The sequence below is a fragment of the Apus apus genome, chromosome 25, assembly GCF_020740795.1.
Source record: "Apus apus isolate bApuApu2 chromosome 25, bApuApu2.pri.cur, whole genome shotgun sequence".
In the NCBI taxonomy this organism is placed as follows: Eukaryota; Metazoa; Chordata; class Aves; order Apodiformes; family Apodidae; genus Apus; species Apus apus.
The window spans coordinates 2,788,765-2,807,113 of NC_067306.1; the positions used below are offsets into that span (position 1 = coordinate 2,788,765).

The following is an 18,349-nucleotide window of genomic DNA, read 5'->3' on the forward strand; positions in this document are numbered from 1 at the left end:
GGCCACCTATTTCCAGTATTTTGATGCCAGGGAAGCTCCCTGCTCTTCTCCCCCCACCCCCATTGGTTTTGCACGTCGTGTTCCTCCCCAGCACAACAATTTCCAGCAGAGCTGAGGCCAGAGGTTGAACTGGCTCCAACCAGCAGGAACCTGCAATTACCCAAGCATCCCTGGGATGCCATCAAGGTAGGGTTCCCTTTGATGAAGCGTCGTATCCAGGTAACCTGTTCCTAATCAAACCAGGCCCTTTGGTGTGCAGGAAAGGGCACTGCCGGCCATTCCGGGTGCTCTGGGAGTGTGTTGTGGGCAGAGCCAACAGGAAGCCAAGGGATGGACCACTGAGAGCCACCCCACCTTTGCCCAGGGGTGTTGGGCAGGTGACGAGTCACTTCGAGCTGGTCCTTCTCTGGCTGTGACGCATTGTTTTGAACCAGAAATTCCAAGAGGGTTGATAGTCCTTGTGCTGGAGGGGCAGCGTCATTGCTTGAGGTTTCTGGGGTTAAATCCACAAAGGTTCTGACCTTCCTCTCTCTCTCTCTCTCTCTCTCAGGAGCTCGACAGGATTTGGGGCCAACCTATAAGTGCTGAGTGGTGGAGGTGCCAAAGGGAAGGAGGATGGATCCAGAGATGGAGGGAGCAGCCATTCCAAGGCATGAATCATTGCTCTGAACCACCCTCTTTGGTGGAGGCCACCTCTCCTTCTTCCCACAGCCCGTAGAGGGAGCTGATGCTGCTTTCAGTCATCCAGCATGACATCTGGCCTCGGTGCTTGCATAAGAGTGGGAGGCCCAAATACCTGCGTGGCTTGGGCATTTTGGAGCCACCCGGGAGGCCTTTGGCCTCTCCTTGCCGTGCAGCTCTTGCAGCAGCTCATCGTGTTGGGGCAGAGGGTGAGATAAGGTAACTGGAGGCGTTACAGGTGCATTTCAACATCTCTTCAGACTGTCCTCCCCGGGGTTCCCCTCTCTGTTTGGGTTTCCCTCCTCATCCAATCAACAGATGAGCTATCAATGGCATCTCTTGGAGGACTCGGGTCTAAGAAGAGGAGCTTTTCTAGACCCCAGGCGTGGAAAGATGAGTGATGTTTTGAATATCATCCCTGCTGGAGTGTGATGAGGTTCCCTCAGACATGCATAGCTGCTGAGAACACTCAGGTTGAGACATGATGTAGCAGTCCCAGGAGCCCTTCCAGCAGATTCCTCTTGGGCCAGTGTGCAGGGCAGTGAGCTGGGGCTGTCCAAGCTGGGGCTGTCCAAGCTGGCAGCAGAAGCTGAGCCAAACCAGCTGTTCCTAGGGACCAACATCCCTGGGGACAAAGGTCTTCCCCAGGCTCCTTGGGGACTGCTCCTCTAGACTCTTCCACTTGCTGATGCTTTGCTGTTCTCAGCGAGCAGTGAGAACTGTGAGGAGGGAAGGGCAGACATCAAAAGCTCAATGGGAGCATCCAAAAGTTCATCTGGAGCACACAGACCTTCAGCGTTCGTAACGGGAAGCTGGAGAGATTTCAAGGACTCTCATCCCACCTCCTGGCGCTTCTGTTTCTGGTTAGGGCCAGACATAACCACAAGAACAAGCTTTCTCACGGTGTTTCAGCACATTTCCTGTTGGTCCTGGAAGAACATTTGAAATTAAGAGGACATCTAGCCTTTGTAGAACCACAAAGACTCTGTTTTGGAGAGAGGTTCAGGCTCTGAGTCCTGGCGAGGGGTGAGTTTTGCTGTCTTGAGCCACTTTGTGCCATTCCCAACTACTAAGTGCCCCCCTGACCAAAAGGGAAGAGTTGATTTCATGTTCTGGAGAAATCAGTCATGGTCCTGCTGTGTTCCAGTGCCGTGGGAGCAATCCTGGGATGCTTCAGGAGACTGGGATGGAGCAGCCTTGTGCAATGGGTGATTCTGGAGCCTGCAGAGGGTCAGAGGTGGGTATGAGGATGGAGTGACCATGGAGGGAAGGTCCTGCTCGTGCTGTCACACAGACCAGGGCTTCCAGGGAGGTCTGATCCATCTTTCATTGCTAGAGGGTGTTGGGCTGCCTGAAAGCAAAGCACCGTGGGGCAGAACTGGTTGGAAAACTGTCTGTGGTGGTGGGGAGGGGACTCTGTGGAGATATTTCACTTTGGGGAAGACATTTGAAAATGGTTTCATCAAACTGTTTGTGTCTAAGAACGTGTGGGGTTTGTTGTTGTTCCTTTTTTTTCCAAGTGGAAGTTTGCCTGCCTCGTCCCAGGGTTGCTTTTGTTGGGACAGACATTTGTAATCAAATTAAATCAAACCACAGAGAAAACAGCCAGCAGGAAAACCCTTTGGCTCAGAACCCTTGGTCTCAAAAGCTTTTGGAGGATCCTCCTCTGTTATTGTCCCTGCTGGGGACTGGAGCATGAGAAAGCAGCTTTGGGGTGGGAAAAGGCAAACTGAGAACCCACCAGGCCTTGTGCCACCATGAGAGGTGAACTGTGGCCATGAAGACCTCCAGCCACATCCTTGGGATTCCATCAGGTCCGTGCTGCACCTCTGGGTTTGGTTTGGGAGCTTGTGAAGGAGCCAAGGCCCATTTTTGGTGTATTTGATTTGGGATTTGACTCCTCAAAATCAAACACTTTCATTTTCTTTTTTTTTTGTTGTTGTTGAAGGTTAAAGAGCACCCCAGCACAGAAGCTCAGACAACCAGCTCAGGAGTGTTGGGACACATCAACAGAGAAGGATCAAACCCACAGAGCTGGGCTGGAATTTAACCCCATCTTGCTGCAAAGCACAGGAGGTAGAGTTTACTTTCCCTGTTTTATCTTTGCTAAGAGTTAATCACAGAGTTGCTGCAACTCCTTCCATGAGGTTAAGTCAAAGGAAATCCCCAGGTCACATCATCCTCTGGGCTCAGTTCTGCTCCTCTGCCCTGTGCTCATTCCAGAAAGACTAAACTGGGCTCAGCAGTGGGATTTGAGCTGCAGGCTTGGGAGGGGGGGCTTGAGCTCTGTCTTGCCCCTCGAGCCTGGCAAACCAGTCAGGGTGGAAAGGTGGCCAGTTTGAGTTGCTGCAGAGAGGGTTTCTCCAGCTGTCCTTTCTCCCCTGGGGAACTGTCTTGAGAAAAGTCAGAGACCTGCATGTGACATCAGCTGGGAACCCAGCTGTGTTTTATGGTGAGAATGTCAGTCTCCATTGCTGGCTGGGGTCTGGAAGGAGACTTTTCAGGGTGGTGGTACAGGCAGGGTTGTCCCTGCTGCAGGGTCTGTGGTGAGTGAGGTGACCTCTTGCATTCCCCCTGCCCAGCTCCCTCCCTCTGCTGCCTTTCCTCTGCACCCCTGGCACAGTGAGGCAGAAGCAGGTCCTTGTCTTGCCCACTCCAGCCCTCAGGTCCATGTGGATGGACGCCCACCTGGAGCAGCACGTTCTCCCTTGGCAGAGGGAGGTCCCTCCAGATGGACCTGCTGCAGGCTGGTGTCCAAGCCAGAGTTACCTCACCAAGCAGTGGGACAGGGGAAGGGAACTTGACCAAGACCATCCAGGGGCCAGCAGCCTTGCTTGGAGCAGACCCCAGATCCCCAGGTTAGTTTGCCACCTGCAGGGCCACGTTACCTCCCCTGGGCAAGGGGAAGTTTCCCAGGACAATCCTTTCTTCTTGTCGGCCGTTTTGTCTTTTGGTTTGGTTTTAATTAAATTAAATTAAATTTCTGTAGCATCTTTTTTTATTATTATTATTATTATTATTCTGTACCTTAGGCATCGCTCTGAGTCCATCAGGGCAAGTTGTATAACACAGGGAACAGACAGGCTGACTATCTGCCCTCTGCTCCTCCCTGCCCTCCCCACTCCTCTCCTCTGGCCACCCCAGAGCTACCCAGCACCCAACGTGCTGCAGTTTCATCAATCCCCAGCTGCACTTCAAAGGCTGCCTCTGCTTCCCTGCACGCTTCCCTGGCAGCCTGCAGGGATTAATCACACCCCAGCCTGCGTGGAAAGCGTGACCGTGGCACCCTTGTTTGTCTCAGATGGGTGCTCTCCTGGTTATCATTGAATGGCTTGGGTAGGAAGGGACCTTCAAGATCAGCCAGTCCCAACCCCCCTGCACGGGCAGGGACACCTCCCACCAGCCCAGGCTGCTCCAAGCCCCATCCAACCTGCCCTTCAACACTGCCAGGGATGGGGCAGCCACAGCTTCCCTGGGCAACCTGGGCCAGGCTCTCACCACCCTCACAGCAAAGAATTTCCTCCTCATGTCTCACCTCAATCTCCATTTTCCAGTTTTAATCCATCCCTCCTTTTCCTCTCCCTCCCTGCCCTTGTCCCAAGTCCCTCCCCAGCTTTCCTGGAGCCCCTTCAGGCACTGGCAGGTGCTCTAAGGTCTCCCCAGAGTCTCCTTCTCTTGCAGCAAAGCCTCCTTCCCTGTTGGCCTGGGTTGGATGGGCCATTATCCATTTTTATTTCTTTGGGTTACCAGCCTCAGCTGAGGTTGGCTGGAGGTGCCACCCAAGCATGTGGAAGACACCATTACCTATAGTTAATGAACATCCTTGATTTATTGGAGTTGCTGTAGCAGCCAAGAGTCAGAGGATGACAGAATTGTTACTGTTGGAAAAGACCTCTAAGGTCACTGAGTCCAACCACCCACCCAGGAGGATAAAGAAAATACAACACTAACAAAAAACATCAAGCAAGCAACACAGCAGCACCCACCATGCCCCTTAGAGCATATCCTGAAGTGCCACACCTCCTTGTTGTCCCTGGTACAAACCAGAGTCCTGCCAGGCAAGGAGCAAGGAGGGATTTCTGCCCCTAGAGCTCTGTAGCCTGGTAGAAAATGAGGAAAAATTAGTGAATGTCTCCTGGGGAAACTGTGGAAACCAGGGGACTACAGTGATGGTTGGTGGTTGCTGTCTCCATCCACTCCTGGAGGAGGAGGAAGCTTTGCTGGCCTCCATGAGAGGGTTTAAAGCAGAATTGGGGAGGAGAGAAACCTCTGCAGAGGGGTTGGCACCCAGAGGTGACAGTGGGGAGCTGCCAGGGTGCTGGTGACAGCTCTGGGACTGCCAGAGATTCCATGGGCTCTGTTTGTACCCTCAGAGAATGAGAACCAGGAACCAAAACTGCAGCTGGGTGGGAGCAAAGATCCTTTGCTGAACTTCCCTGAGAGGGATCAGGGGTTCTGGTCTGGTTTGTTTGGATCACCCTGACTTTTCCATAGCCTCCTGTGGCAGCAGTGATGTTGTAGGGTGGAGAAAACCCATCTTCACCCCGAGTGTGTGATTCCTTCAGGGCTTCCCTGGGTGTTAGCAGTGGGATCCTGGTTTGGGTGGGATTGCAGCCTGGATATTTTACATCCTGGGCATCATCTCTGGCAAAAGAATGAGCTCAGAGTCGCAGAAGGGAGCTCCAGGAGGGAGCAGGGCCTTGTGTTGAGAAACAGGCTCTGCCCCAAGGAGCTTGCAAAAAAAGCTGGGAGGGGAAGTAAACAGAGCAGGGCTGGGATTGCAGCACAGTCCCCATGGCCCGTCCAGCGCCTACACATGGGGCCTGGGGCTCTCCTGGCTGTGGGACACCAGCACTGACCTGTGCTGCTTCTGCACTGGGGGGTGGAAAGCACTGGGGGCCCAGAGGAGACCTGTGGGAGGCCCCTTCCCTGGACATTTGCCCCCTTCCTGGGCATTTTCCCCCTCCCTGGAAGTGTTGAAGGGCAGGTGGGATGGGGCTGTGAGCAACCTGGTTTAGTGGGAGGTGTCCCTGCCCATGCAGGGGGGTTGGAACTGGGTGGTCTTTAAGGTCCCTTCCAACTCAAACTCTTCCATGATTCTATGAAAAGAAGATGCTATGGACGTGAGGCTGAGCAGATGTGATGATCTCCAGTGGCTCAAGGCAGTCTGAGGATGGAGAAGCCCTGGGCAGCTGGAGGGGCCTGGCTGGAGGATGGGGCAGAGTTGTTATTTCCCAGTGTTCCTGCCATGGGGGGCTGGAACAGTTGACTTGCAAAGCCAGAGGGACGTGTGGCACCAACTGCTTGAGCCCCAGGGATTGTGCTGGGAGTGAGGAGTGACCTGGGTCTTTCATGGGCATGTGGCTTGAGACCAGCACCACCTGAGCCACCTGCAGGATCCCCAGGAGGATGCCTGGGTCCTACCAGGAGAGATCCTGCAGGATGGAGACAGGGAGGATTATGGCAGATGCCACGATACCTCTTGCTGCTGCAGGGCTGTGGGGATGATCTTGTTCCCTCACTGATTTCCAGCTCCTGGGTTTAAATCCTTTGCATTTCCTCTCTCCCTTGATGAGATAAAGATCCTGGGCACGCAAGGGTGAACACCCTGCCATTGCATCCTCCTCCCCAATCCAAGCAGGCATGGAGTGATGCCTCTCCCTGTGCTCCATGGAGGTGACAGGGAAGAGGAGGTGGCTGTGCCTTCCTGTGGGTGTGTTTTCCAGAGCAGGGGAGAAACCAAGAGGGATCAGGCACCAGCCAAACAAGGTGACTGTGTCATGAGGAATGCAGGCACAGGCTCTGCTCATGTGTGAGATGCAGAGAGGAGATAGAGGGGCAGCTGCAAAATGCTTTTGCCAGCACAGCCACGACACTGGCTCCTGGAAGATGAGAGGAAGGGTCAGTCTTGGGATCTCCATCCTAGACCAAAATGATGTTGAAGAGGCACGTGGCTGATCTGCAGAACTCGTTGCCACAAGACACTGTTGCTGCTGAGGGCTCAGCAGGGCTCATAAAGCTCTCAGAGAGGTGCTGACATAGCAACAACAGCCAGAGTTTTAAACCAGAAAGTTGTAAAAAGATAAAGGGGTTGGTTGCAGATAAAATCTTTGTGTCTGAGCACCTAAATGGCAGTGCAGAAGGCAAAGGGCCAGGGATGAGCTTATTCTAGGGCCAGGTGATCCCCAAACCAATTTCTTTAGGGTTCCCAGAGGAGGAACTGCAGGAATCCCTAATCTCAGCCTGGAGTAGTTCTCCTTTGGGAGATTTTTTTTCCTAATATTGGACTTACTTTCCTGGGTAGGGCAAGAATCCATCTCTCTAGCATGAAACAGGTCTTGGTACCAACATGGCAAGTGCAGAGTGAACTCAGGAGCTTCCTTTCCTCTGGAAATCAGGCCAAAAAAAGCCAAGGTGCCCCCAAGTCTGCAGAGCTGGTGGTGTGGGGCTGGCTGGAGATGACCCTGCTCCTCCCAAGGAGGGTTTTGGGGTTGGAGCTTTTCTCTCTGGGCATCAAAGCAGCTCCACTTCTCCCCTGGTGTGGTTTGGGTGGCAGGTGGTGAGGATGAGCAGGGCAGTGGGTGCTGCCAGCACGGGAGAGGTGCTGGGGGGCAGGAGGGCAGTGCTCCCCAGGGGGGCCTGGAACCCTGCCCTTCTGCTCCTGCTGGGAAAACAAGAAGGATTCTCTACCCTGCTTCTGGCTTCCAGGTATGGGCTGAGGAGACTGGGGAAACTTTGCTGTGTTTATCAGCAAGGAGCAGTTTGTCCTGCCCTGTGTTGTGTCAGTAACTACACCCCTGTGCACGTCCCTGTGCTTGATTCCCAACCAGGGACCTGCTGGGATCCTGGATCCAGGTCGGACACAGCCCAGCACGGAGAGGAGCTGCACATGTCCTCGGCCCATCTGCCTTTGATCTTCAGCTCTGTCAGGAGAGATGCTGTGGAGGAATCTGGCCCGTCAGGTACCATCCAGGCAGCTGCAATTGTCAGAGCCGTGACCAAGCCCTGACAGCTCCAGGAGCTGAGGTGGTGCCAGGTTCAAGCCAAGCCTCCACCTTCTGCCCTCAGGCTGGAGGCAGCTCCTCTCCGTGCTGTGCCAGAGCTCAGGGCTCCTCTGCCCGGCCAGCTCAGGGGGTTCAGCTGCTTTTGGGGGTTGGCAGGGGCTGGAGGAGCTGCCGCGGAGCCCCCCCACCCCCGCTGTCCTGAGCCCCGGCTCTGGCCGTGCAGACACGGACCTGCTGCGAGCCCCGGCTGGGAGCTGCTGCACGGGCCGAGGTGCTGAGGAGGAGGAGGAGATGATGATGCTGCCTAAGCAGAGAGGCCGAAGCTCGCCCGTCACCTCCCCAGCGGAGCCCAGCCCTCGCTGCTCCCCGGGTCCCCGGCTCGTGGGGGTCCCCGGGTACCGGTGCACGCGTGTGGCTTCACCCCACCCCCTCCTCCCATTCCCAAAGCAGCCCCAAAGTGGCTTCTCTCCCTCGGCTCGGGCTGGGGAAGCCACTAGATGGCAACGTTACCTGCAGCCCGGCCGCCTCTCCGCGCCGGGGATGCTCCGGGGCCGGGGATGCTCCGGGACCGGGGATGCTCCGGGGCCGGGGTCAGCGCTGCTGCGGCCGGGCAGCCTGGCCCGCCTGGGCCCCTCCGAGCCCCAGCTCAGTGACACGGGTGAGCTGGAGCCGCTCAGTGACACGGGTGAGCTGGAGCCATTCACCTCCCAAGCGCTTCCCTTGGTTTCGCCTGGAGCAGCAACCCGGCCGCGGCGGGAGGTGGCATCGCCGGGTGCTCAAACGCACGGACGCGTCTCACCGAGACTCCGTGTCCCTGGGGGGCTTCCCAGGCAGCCCCCAAACCCTGCAGAGCTTCCCAGGCAGCCCCCAAACCCTGCAGAGCTTCCCAGGCAGCCCCCAAACCCGGCAGAGCTTCCCAGGCAGCCCCCAAACCCTGCAGGGCTTCCCAGGCAGCCCCCAAACCCTGCAGAGCTTCCCAGGCAGCCCCCAAACCCTGCAGAGGTGGCTGGGTTTGACCTCGAGGAACAGTTTGGTCCTTCCAGCGCTTGGCCCTGGCTTTGCTGTGGGGAGGACTTTGGGGCATGACCAAACCAAACTGGTTTTGACCCAGCCAGAGCAGGGAGGTGCAGCAGCGTGTGACCTGCTGGGAGACCCCCTGTCCCTTCCCCTGCTCCCCCCAGCTCTCCTCGCTGCCAGGGCTGAGCCCTTTAGACCTGCTGGGATGTGAAAAGCCACCTGAGGTCACCCTGGGCTTGTTCCCTTGAGGCTGCTGAGAGCCTGGTGGGGCTTAGGGCTTGGTGCCCATCTCTGCTGGGTCACGTCCAACTCACCAGCGGGTTCCTGCAGGCAAGAGAAGTCACTGACCTCCAGCCTGCACCTTTGCGTGCCTCAGTTTCCCCCACGTGGTGATCCTTCCCCTAAAACCAGGAAGAGGATGGAGGAGCATGGTGGCACACTTCTCCCAGCAGCTGGATGGCCTGGATGGGAATGCTAATTAAGTGTCCATCACATTGAGGCCACAGTGCAGGAGGAAATGAAACTACAGCCTGGTATGGAAGAACAGCCCTGGACAGAAAAAGGGATGTGCTGCTCACCCAGGGAAAGATTTATGGGAGTCCTGAGTCAGAGCTGAGAGTACTACCACAGTCATACAATAAACACTGGAAGATGGAGCTGTCTCTTTCTCCATCAGGTTGGAGAACATGGGCCATGGTGGACCAGGATGGGGAAGGAGGCAAGAGCACTACCTGCCAAGAGCTCTGCCCTGGCTGCTGCAGTCCTTCAGCTTCCAGCTGGTCAGTAAAGTGTTTCTCCCTTTTTGATTTTTTTTTCAGGCTTTTGCCCCTCCTCAGTCTCCCCCCACTGCCCTTTGAGCTCTGAAAACTGCAAGTTTGGAAATGAGCCTTGGTCACAAAATCGCCCACGTCCTTCCAGCTGCAAACCTTCCCCCCCTGGGAGCCCCGAGGGTGCTGAGCTGGTCCCAGGAGTGATGCCATCACCACAGCCCAGGAAAGGTGAGAGCTGGGCCATGGAGAAGGAGTGGAAGCCAGGAGGTCTGGAGTCCCAGGTGCTTCCTCGTGGCTCCTCTGCAGCAATGGTGCTGGTCCACCAAGTCCTGCTGCTCTGCCCTCCCCACCCCACTTTCCAGCCTCCCTGTGTGACTAACAGAGCTGGTTGGTTCCCAGGGGTGTCACTCTGGTACCCCAAACAACCCCAGAGAGCCAAGAGGAAGAGGAAAACCCAGAGTTCTCCTTCCTCATCCCCCTCCTCCTCCTCCTCACTGCCTGCCAGCTGCCTTCCCAGCCCACGGGGTGGTCCTGGGTGGTCCCGTTGGCCCAGACACCGACGGCCGCTCCCAATTACTCATGGGGATGATGTGGGGGGGGGATGTAGGGGTGGAAAGTTGGAGTAAATGGAAAGTGGGCACTTGGCTCTGACCTTCTCCTCTCCTCCTGCAGCTGGAGCTGAGCTCAGGCAGACGCCCTGGCACGAGGCCACGGGTGGCAGGAGGTTGCCCAGGCAGGAGGACAGGACAGCTGGAGGACATCAAGGAGCCTGAATTGGGGCTACAACCTGAGATAAACCTAATTTTCCTCCTCTTCTTCCTGGCAGCCCCTTAAGGCTGGGTCTTGGAGATGCTTTCAAGCACCTCATGTCTGGAGGTGGCCCCTCAGCATCTCCCACCCATCCCTCTGCTGTGGTGGAGCTCGTGCTTTCCAGGCTCGTGGCAGAAATAAACCCAAAAGGTGAAGGAAAATGTGCCCTAGTTGTGCTGGAGGTTGTCTGAAAATCTTCCTTCCAGCCCTGGGTCCTCTGAGCTCTTCTCTATCTCTGGTGATCCAAAGCTGCCTTGAAACCAACACCCCCACCCAGCCCATGATGGTGATCACCCAGTCCCAGCTCCCCAAAATTAGGTCTGTTGTCCATGTTTCCCAACAGCAAGGTGACCTGGTGGGGTGATAGCTGGACCATGCAGGTGAATCTGCAGGTCATGGTACCAGGATCTCAAGTAGTTTCCCAATCTAGCTCCTGTGGGCTGGAGAAAGACTCACTTCCCACCTCAAATGCTCTTCAGAGCACCCAAATGTATTAATGTTGGTATTAAACCTTTCTTCTCTGCCAGATTTTCCTACCTAAGCTGAGTTTCCACAGAAGAGCCAGAGGTTGGAAGGCTCAGCAAGGCTGGTGGTGTCTTCTTTGCAGAAGGTACTGATGTGTTTTTACAGAAAATACAACTTCCCAGAAAGATCTTCTGACTTGAAGGGACTTGTGCTGAGAGTGGCTCTGAGAGGGTGTGAGACATGGACCCTCACTGCTTTCCAGGTCTCAAACTGGGGGCAAATCCAACTGGTGGGAGAGTTGGGGAACCCAGAGGGGTCCCCTGTCCCACCTGAATGCCTAAGCTGCTCGTTATTATGGGATGGACACGTCCACCTCTGTGATGTTTTGATGAGAAATTCTGCCCAGGTTAAAGCGAGCTGGAATGTTTCTGGCAAAAAATAGTTATTTCCAGTGAATCAACATTTCCCTGTTAAAAGACACTTCCCAGCCCTCCCTGGGTCACTTTTCCTGCTCAGTGCTGAGCTCAGGGTGAGGTGGCAGCTGATCTCTGACCCACGGGCACGTTTTTGGGCTACAAACGGGATGAAATGGGACTCCTGGAAAGGCCACCGGGTGGAATTGAATGGTGAGACAAAAGCTCGGCCAAATCCCTGGGGACATTCAAAGGGAGCCCGCGGTGCCTCCCACCCTCCCAGGAGCAGGAGGAGGTGGGACTCAACTGGTGGTTAACCCCAACGATGCCTTCCCTGCTTTGTGCTGGGTGGGATTGGGTTACTGGGCTGGGGCTGGGAAAGCTCCTCTGCAGGTGGATTAAGGAATTCCAGGCTCCATTCAGTGCCCGGTGAACCACGACTAATATGGAAGCTGTAAAGAGAAGGGGGGGAGGTGGGGTGGGAGGTGTTGAATGGAAAAGCCACCTGCAAGGGGAGGGCAAAGGGAGCTGGGCTGCTGGAATCTGGCAGGTGGTGAGGAAATGGTGTGATTGACCATCCAACCTGGCCACAACCTGCTTGGTTTTTGCCTTTGAACAGGGAGAGCCCTGGGTGGCAGGAGAGGGTTGTGTGTCACTTCCATAATGAGGATGGTTCCGGGGGGAGGAAAAATGATCTCCCAGCACAGGTGGGTTGCTGAGGTGGGCCAGAGCCAGGCTGCATCCTGGGCATGGCTGGAGGTGGACATGGAGCCCACGAGGGGCTGGAGAACTGGAATATCACGGTGCTGGGGAGCGTGGTGGGACGTGGGCGGGTCACTGAGGAGGCCATGGACCTCCTGGTGAAGGTGAGGACCTGAGATACCAAAAGGGCTGAGAGATGGAGAGGGAGCAGCCAAGAAATGGGAGCTGGAGCAGCCAGGGTGTAGGAGCTGGTGAAACTGAGTCTGAGCCAGTGCCAGGGTGTGTGTGACACCCAGAGCGGGGCTGGACACAGATCAGGTGGGAGCAGCTCCCTCTCTCTGCCTGTTGCCATGCCTGTCTCCTCCAACAGCTTTCCCGAGTCATGCAGCTCCAGCCAGGCATTGCCAAGCCCAGGACCACAGGTTGGCCCCTCCCCCTGTCCGAGGTTGGTGTCGTCCTGCCCCAGCCCAGTCCCAGGGACTTTGGCCTCAGGGAGGACCCTAAACCTGAGCTGCTCACCCAGCCCATCACTTCAAGGGACACGGAGGTGGCTGCCAGAGGAGCCAGAGCTCCCAGCACCCCTGAGGTCAGCCCAAGGCTGCAGGGGGGGTCAGACAGGTTGGTGTCCCCCCCTCAGCCTGGCCTTGGAGCCATGTCCCCCCCTGACAACACCACGTCCCCTGGGGCAGGTCCCCCAGGCCCTCTTGGCTGTGCCTGGGGAGACTTTAGCACCCCAGAGCCATGGGGGGGGCAGGGACCTGGAACACCCTGCTCCCCTGGAGACTCGGAGGCGCCTCTTAATAGGCTCTAATTACACAGTTACCGTCACCATCTTTTTTTTTTCTCTCTCTCTCTCCCTCTCCCTCTCCAGTTCAGCCTCCCCAGAGATGTAAATACCCGGCGTGTGCTGCGGGGACTGTCAGCTCCACTAATGACCCCCTCTGAGCATGCTGGGGAGGGAGGACGGTGGCGTGGGGACATGATGGGTGACACCTCCCCGACTGCTCTGGCAGGGCTGTCCCTGGGGCGGGTGGTTCTGCCTCCAGCCCTGCAGGGAAGGCCGGTGGCTCTGGGAGTGGGGAGGTGACAGTCACGGACCCAGAGCTCAGGTCCTGCAAGGGCACCAGGATGCAGGGTCGTCCCTGTGTGTCCCCTGTGCAGCAGGACGATGCTACAAGGTGGCTGTTAGCCCTGGGCACTAGCCAGCCAGCGGGTGGAGGTGGCCACCAGATACCTCTGCCCTCGGGAGGGTGGGATCTGAGTTTCCCAACCTCACATCACCAAGCTCTGCCAGCATCCGCCCTGCCTGGCACCCCTGCCACAGCCACCCCGCCTGTTTCAGGTGGTGTCTGATGCCTTCAGAGCTCTCAGGCTGCTCTTCCAAGCTGCCTGGCTTCCCCCAGAACCCCCTGCAGAGACGGACACCACTTGGCAGGGATCAAAATCCCCTTGGGAGAGGAGGGGAGCCCGGGCTGAGCTGAGCATCCCCCGGCACTGCTCCGGGAGCAGGTCCCAGGGGCTCGGCCCCAGGGTTTGGCTCCTGCCCTTCCCTGCTCCTGGGTGAGAGACCCTGACTCCTTTATTCAGGGGAAAAAATAAAACCAAAACACCTCACACTGAGAATTTCCCTTAAGCTGAGCCTGGGAATTCTGGCCCCAGAGGCTGAAATAATTCTTTCTCCGTGGTACACGCAGAGAACAAAAAAAAAACCCCAACAAAACAACAAAAAACCACCAAGCCAAAAACCCAAGCAAACCCAAAACAGCAATATGAAAGGAACAATTTCCTTTACCGCTAATTTTCTCTCTGTTAATTAGCAAGAATGTGGGGTCACTGATTAGAATGCTCTTAACATCTCTCTCAACCCACACGTCCCAGTTGGGGACAGCGAGTGACCATGAGGTGCTGAACCTCTCCGGGTCCTCCAGCAGCAGCACAGGAGGAAATCCTGCCTGGAAGGGTTATGGAGCACCCAGGGCTGGGTGCTGCCCTGCTGGTACCTCTTCTGTGGGGAAATCGAGGGCTCTGAGATGATATTTTTCTTTCCAAGGCTTGACCTGAATCTGCTCCCTCTGAAACTCATCCTCGGCTGCCAAGGGGGAGGAGGGAGCTGGGCTGGCAACACGGGGGGGTTTTCATCAGTGCTAAAATATAGAGCTGGGCTGATGGAAAACTCAGCAAATCCAACCTGGGGAGCTTCTCCCTGCTCCCCCAACGCTGTGCCCAGACCAAGGGACAGGATTGTCACCCTCACCCCCCCCAGGACACACCCACCCACCCTCCTTGGCACCTTCCAGCAGCAGATCCCCAGGAGCCGAGTCACTGGGATGGGTTGGAAAACACCCTTTTCTCCAGAGACCTTGAAGCTTTTCCCATGTATCGCTCTTTTCCTTCTTAAAAATTCCTGAAATAATTTATTATTTTTTCCAGAGTCTTCACCACCAACAAGAAATGGCTGCTTGGGGACACTGCTTTTCCTGGAAGCACTGAGGTACTTTGTGCGTGGAACTGGGGGGGGGGGGTTGGTGGGAGGTTTGGGATTTTGCCAAATATGGGAAATGTCATCAGAATTATGGTTTTTTTTCCTTCAAGGATTTATTGCAAAGTTTCTGCTCCATCAGAAAAATGTCAGAGTGGTTTTTAGGCTGTGTTTTGTTCCCCCCCCCCCCTCCCCCTTCTGCTCTTCACCTGCTCGTGGACCGTTGCGGTGGGATTCTCAACGTGGCTGCACTTGGCTCACCCCCCAGCACCCACAAACTGCTTGGTCTGACACAAAAAGCACTTTCTGGTGAGTATAAATCCAGGGAGGGGAGGGAGATGATTTAATTGCTTGTCTCTTTTGGGTGCAGGGGAGGGCTGGGCCACCCCCACACTGCCCAGGAGCCCTCTTGGCCGATTCCAGCCAGCGCCGCGTTTTCCCCGTCCCTCCATCCCTACAACCTGGGCAAGGAGGCAACTTTCTGTCATCAGAAAGGGTTCACAAATGAGGACTGAACGTGGAGTCAGCTGCAAGATCCAGCCCTTCCCTGTTGGCTCCTCAAACTCTTGGGAATTTCTTCCCCCCCCCCCCCCCAACCTGCAAGCCCTGACACATCCCAGGCACCACGCGTGGGACACGGAGGGTAAGGGGTCATCCACACTTTCCCCTTCCCATGAGTGTGTCCACCTGGAAATGCAGCTTCCAGTGCTTGGGAGAAGCTGGGGGATCCCAGGTGTTCCTAAATGAGAAATCTAGATGTTTCCTGGTGGCATCTGGATGTGGAAATGCTGCCTGGCAGCATCCCCTGGGTGCCGGCGCTGCCGGTGCTCCCGCGTGTTGCATCCCCAACGTGTGCCCCAAAAAGTGAAGGTCCCCCCAAAGTGAAGGTTCCCCCAAAACCTCCCCACTTGCTGTGACCTCAGATCCGATTGTTTTGTGCTGTTTCTCCCCACCAAAAGACAAGGACAGGGATTCCTCTGGGAGCCTTCATCCCATCACTCTGGTCTCCTGACCTGCAGACATTGGCCTTTCCCCAGGTTTTTATAGTGCCCGGGAGTGCCCTGGGCAGGGATCAGATTTCAGAGGAAGCCCGGCTGCTTCTTCCTCATCCTTTACAAAAACAGAAGGAAAATATTCTGCATACATTGAGACACACCCCCACACCTCCCTTCTGACCCAACCAAACGTTTTGCTTGGAGAAAACAGAAGGATTTTGTTCCCCTGACTGAAATTTAAACAGCATTTTGCATTATTTCAAACTGCAAATTGCCTGTTTTTTTTGACTGCAACAAGTGCCAGACGAGCTCAGCTCTTCGTCCCATCCATACCAGTGCCCCTCTTGAGTTTTGCTTCTCATCTATCACAGAATCCCAGACTGGTCTGGGTTGGAAGGGACCTTAGAGATCATCCAGATCCAACTCCCCTGCATGGGCAGGGACACCTCCCACCAGCCCAGGCTGCTCCAAGCCCCATCCAACCTGCCCTTCAACACTGCCAGGGATGGGGCAGCCACAGCTTCCCTGGGCAACCTGGGCCAGGGTCTCCCCACCTGCAGAATTTCCTCCTCGTGTCTCACCTCAATCTCCCCTTTTCCAATTTTAATCCATCCCCCCTTGTCCTCTCCCTCCCTGCCCTTACCCAAAGTCCCACCCAATATCCCAGCATCAGCTGAACTGTCCCCTGTGCCCACACCCTGACCCCAGTGTGCTGGGGCTTTAGAAAGTTTCTCCTTTGTGCCTGCAAGAGTTTGTTTTGAAACAAATTAATCAGGGTTTATTGGATCAAATTCTCCACTGAGACGCCAGTGCTTGATGATCTCTGGGTTTAAATGCTGCATCCAACCATTCCCAGCTGCCTCCTCCACTTATTCCAGTTGCAAACCCTTCATGGGTCGCACTAAAGGGAAAATAACAGTTCAAGAGCCTGTCATGGGAAGGAAAAAGACCATTTCAGCAAGGAAAAGCCCCCTGGAAATCCTGGGCCAGATCTTATTTGGGCTTGTTAGAAGGTTCATCCTGGAGAGGGGAAATATTCTTCCAGCCAGTTACCTGAATAAAACCCCCTCAAATCAATTTTGTTCATTATTTCCATGCACAATAAATTCACAGGATCTAAAACGGATTCAAAACCGGAACCAATATTTCCCCTTGTTTAACTGCTCTGCTCACAGCGGGAGAAATTCCAAGTTTCCCTTCTTCTCTGCTCCACCCAGAGGCAGTTTTGCACCCATCCAGCAGAGGCAGGAGGGGAAGAGCATCGAGTTCGAAAAGACAAGTGACATTTCAGCCGAGCCACAAACGTCCCGAGCGCTGGAGCTTCAGGTGAAGGGCAAGAAAAGAAGCATCACTGGGGGTTTGAATGCTTGCTGGAGCTGCCCAAAGGCTTTCCTGGGCTTGCAGCAGTGGCCAAAGTGCTTTGGAGGTGCCAGGCTGGCTTTACTGGTGACCATCAAAGGGACAGTGAAGGGTTTGAGGCTGTGGCATGTCCCTGTCCCCAGCAGGACCAGGCTCAGCTCATCCCCACCTCCAGCTCTATCTGTTAAGGGTGATGGGAAGGGAATAAGGGTTAAAAAGCCTCTTTAACTGGTGGTCTTGTCAAATGAGCAGGGCAAGGCACTGAGGCTGGGGCTAATGAATGGAATAATTGATTAAATATGTCATCTTTCTGCCCAGCAGCTTCACACCTTCCCCAAAGGTTTCCAGATGGGACATAATTATCCCCCAAACTGGCTTCACACGCCAGGACACAAGGGGAGGAACAAGGACATGGGGAGTTTAGACAGCAGAAAATTGCTCCCCACAATTAATCCCAGGCACTTAATAGACTCAGCAGAGAATAGCAGGGATGGGGGTGAGGGGGAAGAGACCCTCTCAGGTTTGGCCCTCAGTGCTGCCAGTCAGGAATAGCTGGTGTAAATGTTGAGCCTCTGGATTTTTGGGGTAGCAAAGCTGGTGCCAGTTTTCCTTCTGTCCCAACATAAGGAAAATTTCCCCTCCCTTTTGCTCCCTCCTGCATCTTGTCTCACCAGGGGCCAAGGGCTGAAGTGATGTAAATCAGGGGGACAACAGGCCCCTGGGTGGATCTCTGCTGATTTACATCAGGATCCTTTCACTCCTTTGATTTCCACCCAGCAATTCCCAGGAAAATCAAACCCAGACCAGATCTTCATCCTGGAAAAGAGTTTAAATGCTGAAGCAAAAAAATATTTGCTTTATTGAGGTAGGAGGGGATGAAGTGGGGGGAACAATCCCTTGTTTGAAGTATTTTTAACATCTCTTCATCTCGAGTCAAACCAAGGATGAAGCAAGGGACAAATCCTGGGGATTTGCTGGGGAAGTGCTGATTTACACCATCTGGCTGGTGCTTGTGGTGGCACCAGGCTGACCTGCACCCACTGGGTCCCACCAGCCAGGCTGGCTCTTGAGGTTGGGACCTTTAGGACAAGCCAGTCTTGAGCATCTTTTTTTTTAAAAAAAAAAAAAACAACAACAAACCACAAAAGCCCTTTTAAATCCTTCCTGGAAGTGCTGGAGCTCTGGGAAGGTAAAGGAGGAAAAATATGAACGTGAACTTGCTCTTCCCTTGCATCCCTCTGCAACCTGCCCATGGAAACCAGGTCCCAGGACCCTCCTGTGATGGCCACATCACTGTCACCTCCTCTGTGTGTGTGTCCTCTGGACCACCTCTGCACCTTCAGGTCACCTCCCCAGCCATAGCTCCCATCTTGCTGTGATTCATTGCACAGGGGAACAGGTCTTGGGTGCTTCGGGGGTGTCTGACACCATCCAGGGGACAAATCCTGCTCCCACCGGTTTTGGTGCTTCCCTGTGGAGCAGGATGAGGCCCTGGGGGAAGGAGGGTGTTGTGCAGCACAGCCTTGCCCCCACGCTATGACCTGCCCCAGGGGATGCTCCCAAACAACCTCATCCTTCCCCCTCCCCCAGGATGGCTTTTCACAGAACCGTTCTGGTTGGAAAAGACCTTTAAGACCATCAAGTCTAACCACTT

General features: G+C 55.2%; 2 long non-coding RNA genes across 2 annotated transcripts; both read left to right on the forward strand.

Annotated features, from left to right (window-relative positions):
- The first annotated feature begins 556 nt into the window (after positions 1 to 556).
- On the forward strand, positions 557 to 14,348 carry LOC127394496 (uncharacterized). Its single transcript, XR_007891634.1, has 7 exons — positions 557 to 1,918; positions 2,630 to 2,757; positions 7,512 to 7,643; positions 9,521 to 9,700; positions 10,145 to 10,892; positions 11,780 to 11,867; positions 14,293 to 14,348. It is a non-coding gene; the product is annotated as an uncharacterized LOC127394496 (long non-coding RNA).
- A 206-nt stretch (positions 14,349 to 14,554) lies between these two features.
- On the forward strand, positions 14,555 to 17,678 carry LOC127394501 (uncharacterized). The gene is made up of 3 exons (XR_007891639.1): positions 14,555 to 14,984; positions 16,554 to 16,662; positions 17,370 to 17,678. It is a non-coding gene; the product is annotated as an uncharacterized LOC127394501 (long non-coding RNA).
- Positions 17,679 to 18,349: the final 671 nt, after the last annotated feature.